This window comes from Procambarus clarkii, chromosome 4 (genome assembly GCF_040958095.1).
Source record: "Procambarus clarkii isolate CNS0578487 chromosome 4, FALCON_Pclarkii_2.0, whole genome shotgun sequence".
Lineage (NCBI taxonomy): Eukaryota > Metazoa > Arthropoda > Malacostraca > Decapoda > Cambaridae > Procambarus > Procambarus clarkii.
This window is the reverse complement of record NC_091153.1, coordinates 6,736,028-6,752,098: the sequence shown is the minus strand read 5'-3', so window position 1 is coordinate 6,752,098 and position 16,071 is coordinate 6,736,028.

Below are 16,071 nucleotides of genomic sequence, written 5' to 3'. Positions count from 1 at the left end.
TTAATAGACCTACCTTGAGGTGTTCTACATCACAGTATCTATATCACAGTATCTAAATCACAGTATCTACATCACAGTATCTACATCACAAAAAAAACAATGGAAAAGTCAAGCAACCGTGTTCGCTTGTAGAGCAGCTTTGTCTCCTGCCATTGTCCAAGCCATGTTTACATACATAGATCACCCGCCTCGTCAAGGGAGGGGGAAAAGTTTCCTGCTGTAGCCGTAATACAGGAGACCCCTTGGAGACCCAGAGAGGGAGGATGGAGTGTCGTCTAGGGCGCCCTCTCGCTCTCTCTCACTTTCTTTACGTCTCTTCCCTCTTTTCTTGGCGAGTTTCATTGCCGTCGTTGTGTGTGTGGAAAAGAAGAGATAGGGGGTGGTGAAAGGAGCAAATATTCCTTGTTGGCTTTAAATTACAAGCAAGAGAATAGAAGAAAGGGGAGTGAGAGAGAGATAGAGAGGAAGAGGGAAAGGTGGGCCAAGCCCCATTTAACGAGGATGAAGTGTAACAGATGTCTAAGAGTTTACCAACTAAAGAAGGACCCATCGCGCGGCACATGCAACATATCTTGCCGCATTTCCTGCCCAATAACTCAGCATGGAAGTGCGGTGGCCGCGCAGTGCTTGTGTCAAGACGGATAACACAAGGATATGGCAAGTCTGGGGCCGAGGCTCACTGGGGAACCCTCCTGTAGGCAGCTAAGGCCGACCCCACACAAACTATCGGAGTTATTTACTCCATCGTCGTCCTCGACGATCCTAAGGTCGTCCTCGACGATCCTAAGGCCGGTGGGGTCCTCAGTCAGGCTTGCGAGAAGCACTGTCCTGTCTATGTGGTCGGTAGTGAGTGTGTCTCGGGTGTCCAGGGACGCAAGTTCGATCCTATCGTATGGCCCCCTGCAATATTTCCTCATTGATGTGTGTGTGTTTGTCGGTGTTTGTACATATGTTTGAATGGGCGTGAAATGTTGTGTGTGTGTGTTTCTACTGGTATTTGTTTAAAGGACCGAGATTCAGCTCCTGGGACCCGCTTCGCCAACCTAGGTCAATAACAATTAATTGCATTAATTGTTTTCTCGGAGACAGGATAAGTGTATATATATATATATATATATATATATATATATATATATATATATATATATATATATATATATATATATATATATATATATATATAAGCATAAGGTTTAACCTCAGAATGCAGCTCACAACAGTTGGCGATAGTGTAGGTTAGTGGGTAAAGGAAGAGTATTGGAAATGAGGTGATTTGGATTTGTGGAGATAAGTTCTTTGATGTAGGAGTGTGTTCTGGGTGGTGATTTCAGGCGGCGATAGAATGTTGAGGTTAGGTTTATGATTCATAGTTATTTTGGGGCTTTGGGGTGAGGGAAGAGAGAGTAGAGAGAATAAAGAGAACGGAAGGTTTTTGGTGAGACAGAGAGATGGAATAGGGGTGGGATGGGTGTTACTATCCTGGGATATATGTGGTGGAGGTGGATAGTGAAAGGTGTTGAGCAGTGGTTTGAAGGTTAGGAAAGGTCTGGCGAAGGTGAGAGAGAATTATTGATAATAGTTCTGATTCTGTTTGGGTAAAGGCTTAGGAATTTGAACTGGGTGAGGAAAACAGGGAAATAGTCGAATTTATATGTAGGAGAGTGGAAAGGTAGGTTCCTGTAAGGGAGAGGAGGGAGAGGGGAAATGAGAAAAGCGGTGACAGGCGTGAGGGGGACATGACTGGGACAGTGTTCTGTTTCATACAGAGGCTCCACCACCGGTTAGTTTCCGTCTAACTGTTCTGGAGATATCTATATTTCTAAACATAAACCTGTGCACACCTGGTTATTTTTCCAATGCATTCCCAATGCAAAAAAATGCATTCCCAATGCAAAAAAATGCATTCCCAATGCAAAAAAATGCATTCCCAATGCAAAAAAAATGCATTTTCCAATGCAATGGTTATTAATGATTCTATTGTCACGAGCCATTCTTTTTGAGCAACGTTGAGACGAATTGCTTTTCATGTTGTATTAGAAACATATATTTCGATTTCAGGATAGAATTGAAATTCCTTATTTTTAGCATTCAGTCATCAGACTTTTTTTGCCTAATATTATTCTCACCCCGCACTCTCCTCTTTGCTATTGCACGGAAGACGGGATAGTGTGTTAGAGAAAATAAACCGAGAAGGGGAAGATGGAATAGCGAGATGGAGTAAAGAGAACAGAGAGGAAGCAACAACAAAAGAGGAACAGCAATTTCTTGATATGTAATCAGATAAATAGATATCCCTGAGACAGCCAAGGAAGGGATATAACACTTCCATGTGATGTATCATATGACACACGTCCCATAACTCCATGACGTCATGAGGGATTCATGGATATTTTTTACGTAACCAGTGAGCAAATGATAGGTAAATAGGGGGTTAAATGGTGATTAATTGGTGGTTAAATGGTGGATAAGTTGGTGGCTAAATGAGGGGTATGATGGTATTGTCAGACATGTGAAGGGTATTTGCAATGCTGGCATGCCCAGTCTAATGACCCGCCGTGCCCTATTAAAGCCATTGCCAGCATTATAGGCATGAAGGAATAAGCATTGAACTGTGAAGAGTCATATAATCTATATATAACCAGTTTTCTAGGCATGATACCGATCAAGAGGTTCAAATTGGTGGTCACTGCATCCAAGGACAGCCTAAGATGTGCAACATTGATCAATTTAGGCAACACTAGGTCCTCTAGAAACCCTCAAACGATGCAGAGAATGCTTAGAGTAACACTGTACAGAGCTCAGTTTTAAGTTAGAGAGCTTTTAACAATGTTTTAAGAAAGAATGAATGAAAGACAAAAATATTCGGAACTCGAGTCTGAGCGTCAGCTGATTTTGTGTCTTACGGCAGTCAAAATATAACACAAGAACATAAAAGCAAGACTAAACTGCAGAAGGTCTATTGAACGCCATCTCGAAGACCCAACCGGGAGAGTGAGAGCGCTGGTGAGTGAGGTCCACCTCAGGGAGAATAGGAAAGAGAACTTGAAAGTGTTGGAGAAGTTAGAGAGAATAATCTGCAACATGTTTGTGTGTGAGAGTTGAGGAAGACGAGACTTGCAGATGGAGGCGGCGAAATACTTAACTGTTGGGAACCCAGTTGAGTGGTGACTGTTGTGTCAGGCAAGAAGGAAGGAGGACGAGAATTGATGACCAGACCACACACTAGAAGGTGAAGGGACGACGACGTTTCGGGGTCCGTCCTGGATCATTCACAATCGACTTGAGAATGGTCCAGGACGGATCGAAACGTCGTCGTCCCTTCACCTTCTAGTGTGTGTGGTCTGGTCAACATACTTCAGCCACGTTATTGTGACTCCTCGCCTGCACAAGGAGACGAAAATATTTAGAGGTATCGATGAGAGTCTTGAAGACTGTATTTGACAACCTGTACAAAGCAAATCTTGAAGTAACTGTTACAGGGAGTGGGAATAGTCGTTACACTTGTGTATGATGGGAGGGAGCCCACCATACCACCATAGTTAGCCGGTGGCTGAGCGGACAGAACACTGGACGCGTGATCCTGTGGATCCGGGTTCGATCCCAGGGCGCCGGGCGAGAAACGACGGGCAGAGTTTCTTTCACCCTGATGCTCCTGTTACCTAGCAGTAAATAGGTACCTGGGAGATAGTCAACTGTCACGGGCTGCTTCCTGGGGAGTGGAGACCTGGTCGAGGACCGGGCCGCGGGAACACTAAAGCCCCGAAATCATCTCAAATCATCTCAAAATATGGTATGGAGGTATCTGTTCAAATGCCCCTCTTCCGGATCAAATCCTTCTGAGATAGCCAATCAGCTTTAAAACGGCTAAATTACCTTCTGCAAGAATCCCAGCTTCAATTTGCTTCTATATGAAATCAACTTATCAAATTGTAACCTCAAGAAAATCAATCAACTCTCCCCAGTATGCTATATAGCCTTTTAGCAACCTAAAATTACTTAGATGCTGCAACTGCCAGTAGTAAATTTTCACAGTCATGAGATAGCAGAGGAGACTCGCCAGACCAGGCCACAGGCTGCCTGATATTGGTGACAGGGACCACCAGGACTTTCGATTGGGGCCTGAGAATACATCAGAAACTTGTGTTCGATCAGACATTCGAAATGCCAGGCGAAGCTGGATATATAAGCCAGATGCAGCTCTGAGAGAGACTGCTATATAAGCCAGATGCAGCTCTGAGAGAGACTGCTATATAAACCAGATGCAGCTCTGAGAGAAACTGGGTATATAAGCCAGATGCAGCTCTGAGAGAAACTGGGTATATAAGCCAGATGCAGCTCTGAGAGAGGCTGCTATATAAGCCAGATGCAGCTCTGAGAGAGACTGCTATATAAGCCAGATGCAGCTCTGAGAGAGACTGCTATATAAACCAGATGCAGCTCTGAGAGAAACTGGGTATATAAGCCAGATGCAGCTCTGAGAGAAACTGGGTATATAAGCCAGATGCAGCTCTGAGAGAAACTGGGTATATAAGCCAGATGCAGCTCTGAGAGAGGCTGCTATATAAGCCAGATGCAGCTCTGAGAGAGACTGCTATATAAGCCAGATGCAGCTCTGAGAGAGACTGCTATATAAGCCAGATGCAGCTCTGAGAGAGACTGCTATATAAGCCAGATGCAGCTCTGAGAGAGACTGCTATATAAACCAGATGCAGCTCTGAGAGAAACTGGGTATATAAGCCAGATGCAGCTCTGAGAGAAACTGGGTATATAAGCCAGATGCAGCTCTGAGAGAGGCTGCTATATAAGCCAGATGCAGCTCTGAGAGAGACTGCTATATAAGCCAGATGCAGCTCTGAGAGAGACTGCTATATAAGTCAGATGCAGCTCTGAGAGAGACTGCTATATAAGCCAGATGCAGTTCTGAGAGAGACTGCTATATAAGCCAGATACAGCTCTGAGAGAGACTGCTATATAAGCCAGATGCAGCTCTGAGAGAGACTGCTATATAAGCCAGATGCAGCTCTGAGAGAAACTGGGTATATAAGCCAGATGCAGCTCTGAGAGAAACTGGGTATATAAGCCAGATGCAGCTCTGAGAGAGACTGCTATATAAGCCAGATGCAGCTCTGAGAGAGACTGCTATATAAGCCAGATGCAGCTCTCAGAGAGACTGCTATATAAGCCAGATGCAGCTCTGAGAGAGGCTGCTATATAAGCCAGATGCAGCTCTGAGAGAGGCTGCTATATAAGCCAGATGCAGCTCTGAGAGAGGCTGCTATATAAGCCAGATGCAGCTCTGAGAGAGGCTGCTATATAAGCCAGATGCAGTTCTGAGAGAAACTGGGTATATAAGTCAGATACAGCACTGAGAGAGGCTGCTATATAAGTCAGATACAGCACTGAGAGAGAGGTTAGTGTGTCGTTAAACACAGGACATAAGGGAACATAAACACTTAGTAGAAGTTTGTCTCAATCCTTTGCCAATAAAATTAGTAGAAAAATTATATGGACAAAATGTGGTGGTTGTAGAAGCGAACTTCATTTACCATTTTAATAATAAACATAATTAAAAACTCAGTCAGAAATCATTGAATTAAACAACAGGAAGCTGGAAAGACCAAAGTCCCAGAGCTCAAAACTCGATTCTTCAGGTACTTAAGAATTGAGTTTTATACCCGAGAGGGGAGAGGGATGTATTCTCGTCCGGGGTATTCTTGCCCCAGGGTATTCTTGCCCAGGGTATTCTTACCCAGCTCAACACCGACTCAATACACACACACACACAGAAACCAAAACCAACATTGTGTTGCGAATTACCATGTGGGTTGCTGTTACACATTACATGAGATTCTCGAATTCCAGAGAATACAAACTCGTGTATTTCTTTCCTCGTGTATAACCTGTAGCTGATGGACGGCATACAGGATCCTCCAAACTTTCACACACACTTTGATTCCTTCAAAGGGCGGTGTTATGTGTGCTTGGGTATACAAGGGAATCCAAGCAGTGTGTGTATATCCAAGCTCAGTGTTTGTGTGCATATATGTGTATATCCAAGCACAGTGTTTGTGTGTATATCCAAGCACAGTGTGTGTATATCAAAGAACAGTGTGTGTGTGTGTGTGTGTGTGTGTGTATATATCCAAGCACAGTGTGTGTATATCAAAGAACAGTGTGTGTGTGTGTGTGTGTGTGTATATATCCAAGCACAATGTGTGTATATCAAAGAACAGTGTGTGTGTGTATATATATCCAAGCACAGTGTGTATATCCAAGCACAGTGTGTGTATATCAAAGAACAGTGTGTGTGTGTGTGTGTATATATCCAAGCACAGTGTGTGTATATCAAAGAACAGTGTGTGTGTGTGTATATATCCAAGCACAGTGTGTATATCCAAGCACAGTGTGTGTATATCAAAGAACAGTGTGTGTGTGTGTGTGTATATATCCAAGCACAGTGTGTATATCCAAGCACAGTGTGTGTATATCAAAGAACAGTGTGTGTGTGTGTGTGTATATATCCAAGCACAGTGTGTATATCCAAGCACAGTTCACAGTGTGTACAGATTACCTGTAATGTATGCCTCCCTTGGCATTAATTCATACAAAATGAAACATTATAATTAAATATATAGCTAAACAAACAAATTTATTAACAAAATAATAAAAATATTTGTTAGCTAAGTTACAAAACATGTATAAACTAATTTGTAATGTAACACAATTGTATCGTAACAGGAAACGATAGCTACGACTGCGTGTAGAGTAGCAATAACAGTTATCTTGAGGTTATCTTGAGATGATTTGGGAGCTTCGCGTCCCCGCGGCCCGGTCCTCGACCAGGCCTCCACCCCCAGGAAGCAGCCCGTGGCAGCTGTCTAACTCCCAGGTACCTATTTACTGCTTAGGTGAACAGGGACAATCCCTCCACCGGGGATTGACCCCTGGAACCTCAGGACTATGAATCTAAAGCGCTGTCCACTCAGCTGTCAGACGCCCCGGCGACAGTGGCTGAAGATATAATGACCAAACCACCCATCAGATTATGTAGAAACGACGTCGTTTCCACTTCATCTTGTAATGGGTAGTTGGGTCATCAGCTGGGGTAAAAGAATTTTAAATTGAACTATCAGGGGAAAAGCACCAAGCCATTACGACTATATAGCACTTGGAAGGGATTAGGATAAGGATTTGTGATGGGACGGTGGGGGAGGACAAGAATGGTGCCCAAGCACTTGTGGACGGTCGGGGATTGAACGCTGACCTGCATATGAAGCTCTACCGTCGCTCTACCGTCCAGCCCAAGTGGTTGGGATGGGGGGAAAGAGAGCAAGAATTCTCTCTGATAATCTAAGTCCTGAGATGTTCAAACGGAGTAAAATATATTGCCTAAGTCATCAGTCTGGGACCCACCATCGATTCCCCTGGTGGTGACTGCCTGTGCTGGCTGTGGGTAGAGGGGGGGGAGGGGGTATGCTTGGTCTAGCCGGGGATGGATGGACGTTCCCTGTCCTTCCATCTTTCCACGTGTGCTTTTTCACCATCCTCACTCTCGTGTCTTACAGCCATCTATCCTACCTCCTTTCTATCCGTTTTCTTATCTTAACCCTCTAGTTTTGTCTTAAAAAAAGAGAAACTTCCTTTGTTGATCAATTCACACACTAGAAAATGAAGGGACGACGACGTTTCGGTCCGTCCTGGACAATTCTCAAGTCGATTGAGAATGAGATTGAGAACACTCACAGTCGACTTGAGAATGGTCCAGGACGGACCGAAACGTCGTCGTCCCTTTATTTTCTAGTGTGTGGATTCGTCAACATACTTCAGCCACGTTATTGTGACTCCTCGTCTGCAAACTTCCTTTCTTGCTCAACCACTTGGGCTGGACGGTAGAACGACGGTCACGCTTCATGCAGGTCGGCGTTCAATCCCCGACCGTTCAAGTGGATGGCCACCATTTCTACCCCCCGTCCCATCCTAAATCCTGATCTCTCACATCTTATCCAAGTGCTATATAGTCGCAATGGCTTAGTGCTTGTTAACTATCTCATTCATTTCATCTTCAGAAACACAAAGGAATTACACTAAGTACGTGATATAACGACAGCGGCTGGCGGTATCTTGGTCGTTGGTTCGAGTCCTTCTAAGAGCTCTAGTTGATTTTCACATTGATATATATCACTATAGTGTGTTTTCTCTGTGTTTCAGTTATTTTCTTCTCCTCATCATTATCCCTTATCCTGCACCCATTAGGCTTTTCACTATTCACCATTTCTTGTATTCCTTTATCCTCATTTATATTTTCAAACATTCACTCTATTATGCTGTAGGGACAAGCAAGCAAGCAGGCCAGGCAAGCATACATAGCCAGACCTCACCTCCTTGTAGTCACTGCCTGATAAGTACTGATAAGTCCTCCCTACAAATATACAATTTATCCATAATCCTTATCTTTATTCTGCCTCTTCTCTTTTTATCCATATGTGTCTTATCTTCCATCATACGTCAATATCTCATATTCATTATATCCTTCATTTATTCTCTGTCTGCTTGTCTACCTAGAATGTTTCATTGTTTTGTTTCATGTTGTCATGTGGGGTGTTATGTGGGGGTGTTGTCATGTAGGGTTATCTTGAGGTTATCTTGAGATGATTTCGGGGCTTTGGTGTCCCCGCGGCCCGGTCCTCGACCAGGCCTCCACCCCCAGGAAGCAGCCGGTGACAGCTGACTAACACCCAGGTACCTATTTTACTGCTAGGTAACAGGGGCATAGGGTGAAAAAAACTCTGCCCATTGTTTCTCGCCGACCCCTGGGATCGAACCCGGGACCACAGGATCACAAGTCCAGCGTGCTGTCCGCTCGGCCGACCGGCTCCCGGCTCCCAGGGTGTTGCCATGTGCCACATGACACGCACATATCCCCCCCCCCCATGCGTCAAAGTAACGCACTTAAGGCACATATTCCCCCCCCCCCATGCGTCAAGGTAACGCACTTAAGGCACATATTCCCCCCCATGCGTCAAAGTAACGCACTTAAGGCACATATTCCCCCCCATGCGTCAAAGTAACGCACTTAAGGCACATATTCCCCCCCATGCGTCAAGGTAACGCACTTAAGGAGTCCGGTTCACGGGGGGGAAACCAATTTGCGAATACCCAGAAAAAGTGATTGATCGAGTTACTCGGATGTATTGGATGTAAATCCCTTAAACGCTCTCCAGCTCTCTGAAGAGCGAAGGGCAGCAGTCGCTTCGCTACTGACCTTAACGAGGTGCTTACGAGAACCCTGGCTTAGGAGGTCACGTCTCTCAAGAACAGGACTAGCGAGAGATGTACTTCGGTGCCTTGGGGTCACTTGTAAGAATAGTTCGTTACTTTTAGAGACAATTTTGAGATGTGAAATTTTCTGAGATGTAAGTTTTCTTCTCTCTGTCTCATATTGCTGTTGGTTTTAGCATTGATACACGTCAGTAAATGGGAAGATAGCTGCACTGTTTAGTGAAGGGAACACAGAAACTTACCTCACTGAAGGGAACATAGACACTCACCTCAATGAAGGGAACACAGAAACTCACCTCAATGAAGGGAACACAGAAACTTACCTCACGGAAGGGAACACAGACACTCACCTCACTGAAGGGAACACAGAAACTCACCTCAATGAAGGGAACACAGACACTCACCTCAATGAAGGGAACACAGAAACTTACCTCACGGAAGGGAACACAGACACTCACCTCACTGAAGGGAACACAGAAACTCACCTCAATGAAGGGAACACAGACACTCACCTCAATGAAGGGAACACAGACACTCACCTCAATGAAGGGAACACAGAAACTCACCTCAATGAAGGGAACACAGACACTCACCTCACTGAAGGGAACACAGACACTCACCTCAATGAAGGGAACACAGACACTCACCTCAATGAAGGGAACACAGAAACTCACCTCACTGAAGGGGCTGACAGTCTTGACCTTATTTGGAACTTTCTCAGCCTTTAATATCATAAACAGTTCCTTGGAAGCTCACTTTTGAGCTCTAACGGAACTTTCTCAAGCTCCCAGAGCTCCTTGCAAGGTTAATCTCGATCTTTAATTCAGCATTCCCGATCTTCAATAAGCGCCATGTTAAAAGTGCAAATATCTTAATGTTAGCCAGTCCTGCCTCGAAGGGTCACACACATGCACTTGGAGCAACGCTAAGTGGGTGTGAACACACTCGCTTGCAGATTTCATGTTAACAAATTTGCTGCACACACACACACACACACACACACACACACACACACACACACACACACACACACACACACACACACACACACACACACACACACACACACACACACACACACACACACACACACACACACACACACACACACATACACACACACACACACACAGGCATGCCGTTATTAGTGCCTCATATGAAATTACTTTGCTGCTTCAAGGAACTGCTGAGCCATTAATATTGCAACCTCATCCACACTCTCTCATCCACACTCTCATCCACCCCCTCATCCACCCCCTCATCCACACCCTCATCCACCCCCTCATCCACCCCCTCATCCACCCCCTCATCCACCCCTTCATCCACCCCCTCATCCACCCCCTCATCCACACCCTCATCCACACTCTCTCATCCACACTCTCTCATCCACCCCCTCATCCACCCCCTCATCCACCCCCTCATCCACCCCCCTCATCCACCCCCTCATCCACCCCCTCATCCACCCCCTCATCCACACCCTCATCCACACCCTCATCCACCCCCTCATCCACCCCCTCATCCACCCCCTCATCCACCCCCTCATCCACCCCCCTCATCCACCCCCTCATCCACACCCTCATCCACACCCTCATCCACCCCCTCATCCACACCCTCATCCACACCCTCATCCACACCCCCTCATCCACCCCCTCATCCACCCCCTCATCCACCCCCTCATCCACACCCTCATCCACCCCCTCATCCACCCTCTCTCACTGGAACAAAAAGAAAATTAGAAATATCTTCACTTCAAGCACTCGACCAAATACAAATGAAAAAAATGCTACTTCTACAGAAAACGAGATAGATTGATAGAGACACAGGGGTGTCTGGTAGATGAGTGGACAGCGCGCGGGACTCGTAATCCGTATGGCCCGGGTTCGATTCCCGGTGCCGGCAGTGACAAATGGGCAAAGTTTTTTCATCCTGATGCCTATGTTACCTAGCAGTAAATATGTTCCTGGGAGTTAATCAGCTGTTACGGGCTGCTTTTTCTGTGTGGGTGTGAAAAAAATAGTTAGTAGTTAGTAGCAGTTGATTGATTGACAGTTGAGAGGCGGGTCGAAAGAGCAGGCGATGAGTCACAATAACGTGGCTGAAGTATGTTGACCAGACCACACACTACAAAGTGAAGGGACGACGACGTTTCTGTGCGTCCTGGACCATTCTCAATCGACTTGAGAATGGTCGAATACGGACCGAAACGTCGTCGTCCCTTCACTTTCTAGTGCGTGTTCTGGTCAAAAACACAGCCAATGACAGTGAGACAAAGACAGAGAGATAGACAGAGAGACAGGGACTCTCCAACGGGTCCTGGACGTGCCCAGGACCCGTCACTGAGAACCACAACCCACAAACCATCGCAAATCATCACTACTACAACACCATCCTCCATTAAACCCGCTCACAACACTCCGATATTAGCAAACACTCAGCTTCCTACGCTAGCCAGCGACTCACCCACAGAAAACGGAACAGTACGTCACTTTTGTGAGTCGCTTTCATTTCAAATTACGTCCAAATTTAGCCATAGCGCGCATACAAGCCAAAAGTGACGTTATTTTTAAGAGGACGGGCAGCACACACTCGCATTAGAAGGCCCAATAAACTATCTGGGCGTCTTAATACGGGCAAGTCGGCCAGTACAGCGATACTGAGCCTGCGTCCACACACACAAGCAAGGTCGATGACGGAATGTAGTGTGGGTGTTGAACTACTGGGAGTCTCTGAAGGGAATTATTTCGTACCTCTTGGTCCCCGGTCTTCGTGCCTTGGTCTTGAGGATGGTCTTCGTGGTATTGGGGAGGTCAATATTCGTGACGGGGGGTTCGTGGCCCGCTGTTTTCTGACCATGATTCTGGGGAGGGGGGGGGGGGAGTTATTCGTTGAAATTTAGATGTTGCGTCTCGTGTTTTAATTTATTCTCAAGTTGTTGCTGTTCAGAGTACTGCAATGACGTTCTGGTTTTTGGTGATGCATTGATTTTCGTCCTGCCAGCGAGGTCGTGGATTTTGTTGACCAGATCACACACTAGAAATTGAAGGGACGATTTCTAATTTTCTTTTTGTTCCAATGAGAGGGTGTGGATGAGGGGGTGGATGAGGGGGTGGATGAGAGTGTGAAGTTTCTAGTGTGTGGTCTGGTCAACATACTTCAGCCACGTTATTGTGACTCATCGCCTGCAGAGGTCGTGGATGCTCACAGTAAAGAAGAATTGCATAAGTATCTAACTAGTGCCCAACTAAGCCGTCACTTCTCAATTCGTAAGTAAATCTAAGCATGGAAACTATCTAGGAAGATAGTCGCAGGTTCGAGTCCCTTAAGAGCTTTGTTGATTTCCACATTGATATATATGACGTTAGTGTGATTTCTCACTGTGTAATTATTATTATTGTGTTGTCTGAGAGACATGGGATTAAAATCAATGTTATTTAGTGTTGAATTCCTTCTTAAGTCAACGTTAATTTTACTGAAGGTGTGATTATGAGCCTCTCAGACTCCCTGACTCTGGAAGGCACTCAGCCAGCAAACGTCTTTGACCCATTGCAATCACATTTGCAAGATGTTGTAAGTATTTCCAAAGGTAAACTGTGAAATCGTCTTCATCCTAATTGAGAATGAACGTCAAGGATCCTAAAGGATCCTTGACGAAGCTGGATCCTAGGTCCAGCTTCGAGTTTCTGTGATAGACATTATTTTAACTGTACTTTAAAGTCATGACTCGATAGACCAATTACTCATTTAATTGGGCAATGAATCAAAAGTGTTAATTAACGCCTAGGAGAGGAGTAGTGGTGAAAAGTGTGGTCCTTTGACTATGTAATGTTATTTGTAAGTTTGTGATAAAGCATTGAATGGAAAATATATTGACATGATTATGTGTTTCATCGCCTTTCTCATGTGACACATAGAGCATGTGGCAGACACATGTATCATTTACTATGTGTTGTAGTCTCACAAAAGTCACCTGTCACCTCTGCTCCCGTCACCTGTCACCTCTTCTCCCGTCAACTGTCAACGCTCCCCCCCCCCCACCACTTCTGAACGCTTCTCATCTGACAGCACGAACACTAACAGGGATACCTCTTGCATCTATGATAACACTACTGACAACTGAATAACAAAAGTGAAACAGGATTGAAACAAATCCATGAGCTAACGACGACAAATTCGTGTAGAGACTAATCGTGTTGTCCACGATTAGTCTCTACACGAAATAACATGAAATTCGTGTGCCAGCGAGGCGCACAATTTCGTATTCACGAAATTCGTGTGTCAGCGAGGCCTCCGTCTTCCCATAGGTCTTCCCATTATCCCCATTAATGAACGCAAAAGTTAATTACGTGTAATCGTCTACGCTTTCAAAACGCTATTAAAAAATGTCGAGCTTCTGAACAGTACTTTAATTAGAGGGGGAAGAGTGTTCACACTACAGGTACAATTCGGTTAAGTTAGTTGTTGTATCCGGACGTTTAATATCCGGTGTTCCTACCCAGTTGACATTTATACTCCTAATACGCTCCCTGTGAACGCAGTATGCATCCTATCCTACGCCATCCACCCGACCTATTCCCCCCATGCGTATTTCCCCATTTTCCCACCTATTCCATGGCCTGCTACTAGCCATGGCTAGTCCCTGTCTTCCCCCATCCCCCCCTGGCTGGTGTGTGTGCCAAATTGGGTGCTTATGGTACGGCTAGAGAAGGGAGAGAAGGGCGTATTTGCGTGCGCACTTGCGTGAGTTTACGGAAACTCTCGCTTCGATTCGTTTTCAGGTTGAGGATCAGCTGCCCGGCTCTCATCTGGTTATTTAAAACAGTCTACATTGTCTCACACATGTTGTGTTTCACCTTCAGGTCATGGTGCTTCTCTCTAGAGTCTCTCTTGCTTCGTGCAGGCCGGGGTTCGACCCCCAATGGTCCGAAATGGTTGGGGCACCGTTCCTCCTCTCTGTCCTCATATCTCAGCTTCACTCCTATTATAATATCCAACTAACATCAATTCCTCATATCCATTCCTAGTGCTATATAACAATTCCGGTTTAGTACTAACTGCTGGGGGATATATATATATATATATATATATATATATATATATATATATATATATATATATATATATATATATATATATATATATATTACTTATATAAATTATATGTTTTATACCGTATTTCTAATTCCATTTTTTGCAACACATTACGCTGAAAAAATTACTCTTAACATCAATATCTTCTAAATTATCTCTTTATTTTCCTTTCATGACTTCTAGTTCCCCGTTTTTCCTTTGTTTATTTTCAGTTTTTCTTTTTTTGTTATCGTCTGTCAGTTCTGTTTTTAGTTGTTTTAAGCATTTTTTTTTTTATCTTTGTTTCAGTTTATATCCGAAGTGGGAAAGATTGTGTTCCCTTATCATATCTCTGTTGCTCAGTTCCTCTTGCGAAACCTGTTCATCTTTTCTCGGTTATGTGGGGCTTAGTTTGCGTTTATTAAACAGTTTACAAGCTTGGAAACTTCACAACCCAAGTTTATTATTGTTATAAACAGCCTTGTAGGGCTGCGGTGTTCATAGACCGCTCAACATATATATAAATAAATGCGCTAAAATTGATGAAAGATGCACAGGTTTAGTGACTTAACTCAAGCGCTTGACTGAATCATGGCGCATGTCATGGTTTTTGGGTGTATACATGCGTTTGCGTGTGTGTTAACATGCGTACCTGTCTGTAGTATGATGAGAGACCGAGTGTTTGAAATCGATATAACATGTTTATTTGCGTATAGAGAGATAGGGAATTCTGTGCGTTCGTGAGGAGGGGAGGGCGTTGCGTGCGTTCGTGTGGAGGGGAGGATGTTGCGTGCGTGTAAAAGCGAAGGCGTTGCGTGGGTGTAGAGAGGGGGACTTTGTGCCAATAGAGGGAAGACCGTTGCGTGCACGTGTGTAGATAGGTGTGGGTTTTATGTGGTGGGAGATAAGGGTTGCGTGTGGGAGTGTAGAAAGGGGGAGAGGGATGCGTATAGAAGAGAAGGGGGGGGGGTTTCAAGTGTCCTGGCGTAGTGAGGGCGTAGATGGGGGTGTTTATTGCAAGGGTGAGGGATAGGAGGGTTGCAGGGGGTAGACCTTGCAACATGTGTAGGCGCTTAAAAAGTACTTGTGTGCAAAATGTCTCTCTCTCTCTCTCTCTCTCTCTCTCTCTCTCTCTCTCTCTCTCTCTCTCTCTCTCTCTCTCTCTCTCTCTCTCTCTCTCTCTCTCTCTCTCTCTCTCTCTCTCTCTCTCTCTCTCTCTCTCTCTCTCTCTCTCTCTCTCTCTCTCTCTCTCTCTCTCTCTCTCTCTCTCTCTCTCTCTCTCTCTCTCTCTCTCTCTCTCTCTCTCTCTCTCTCTCTCTCTCTCTCTCTCTCTCTCTCTCTCTCTCTCTCTCTCTCTCTCTCTCTCTCTCTCTCTCTCTCTCTCTCTCTCTCTCTCTCTCTCTCTCTCTCTCTCTCTCTCTCTCTCTCTCTCTCTCTCTCTCTCTCTCTCTCTCTCTTCTCTCTCTCTCTCTCTCTCTCCCTCTCTCTCTCTCTCTCTCTCTCTCTCTCTCTCTCTCTCTCTCTCTCTCTCTCTCTCTCTCTCTCTCTCTCTCTCTCTCTCTCTCTCTCTCTCTCTCTCTCTCTCTCTCTCTCTCTCTCTCTCTCTCTCTCTCTCTCTCTCTCTCCCTCTCTCTCTCTCTCTCTCTCTTCTCTCTCTGTCTCTCTCTCCCTCTCTCTCTCTCTCTCTCTTTCTCTCTCTCTCTCTCTCTCTCTCTCTCTCTCTCT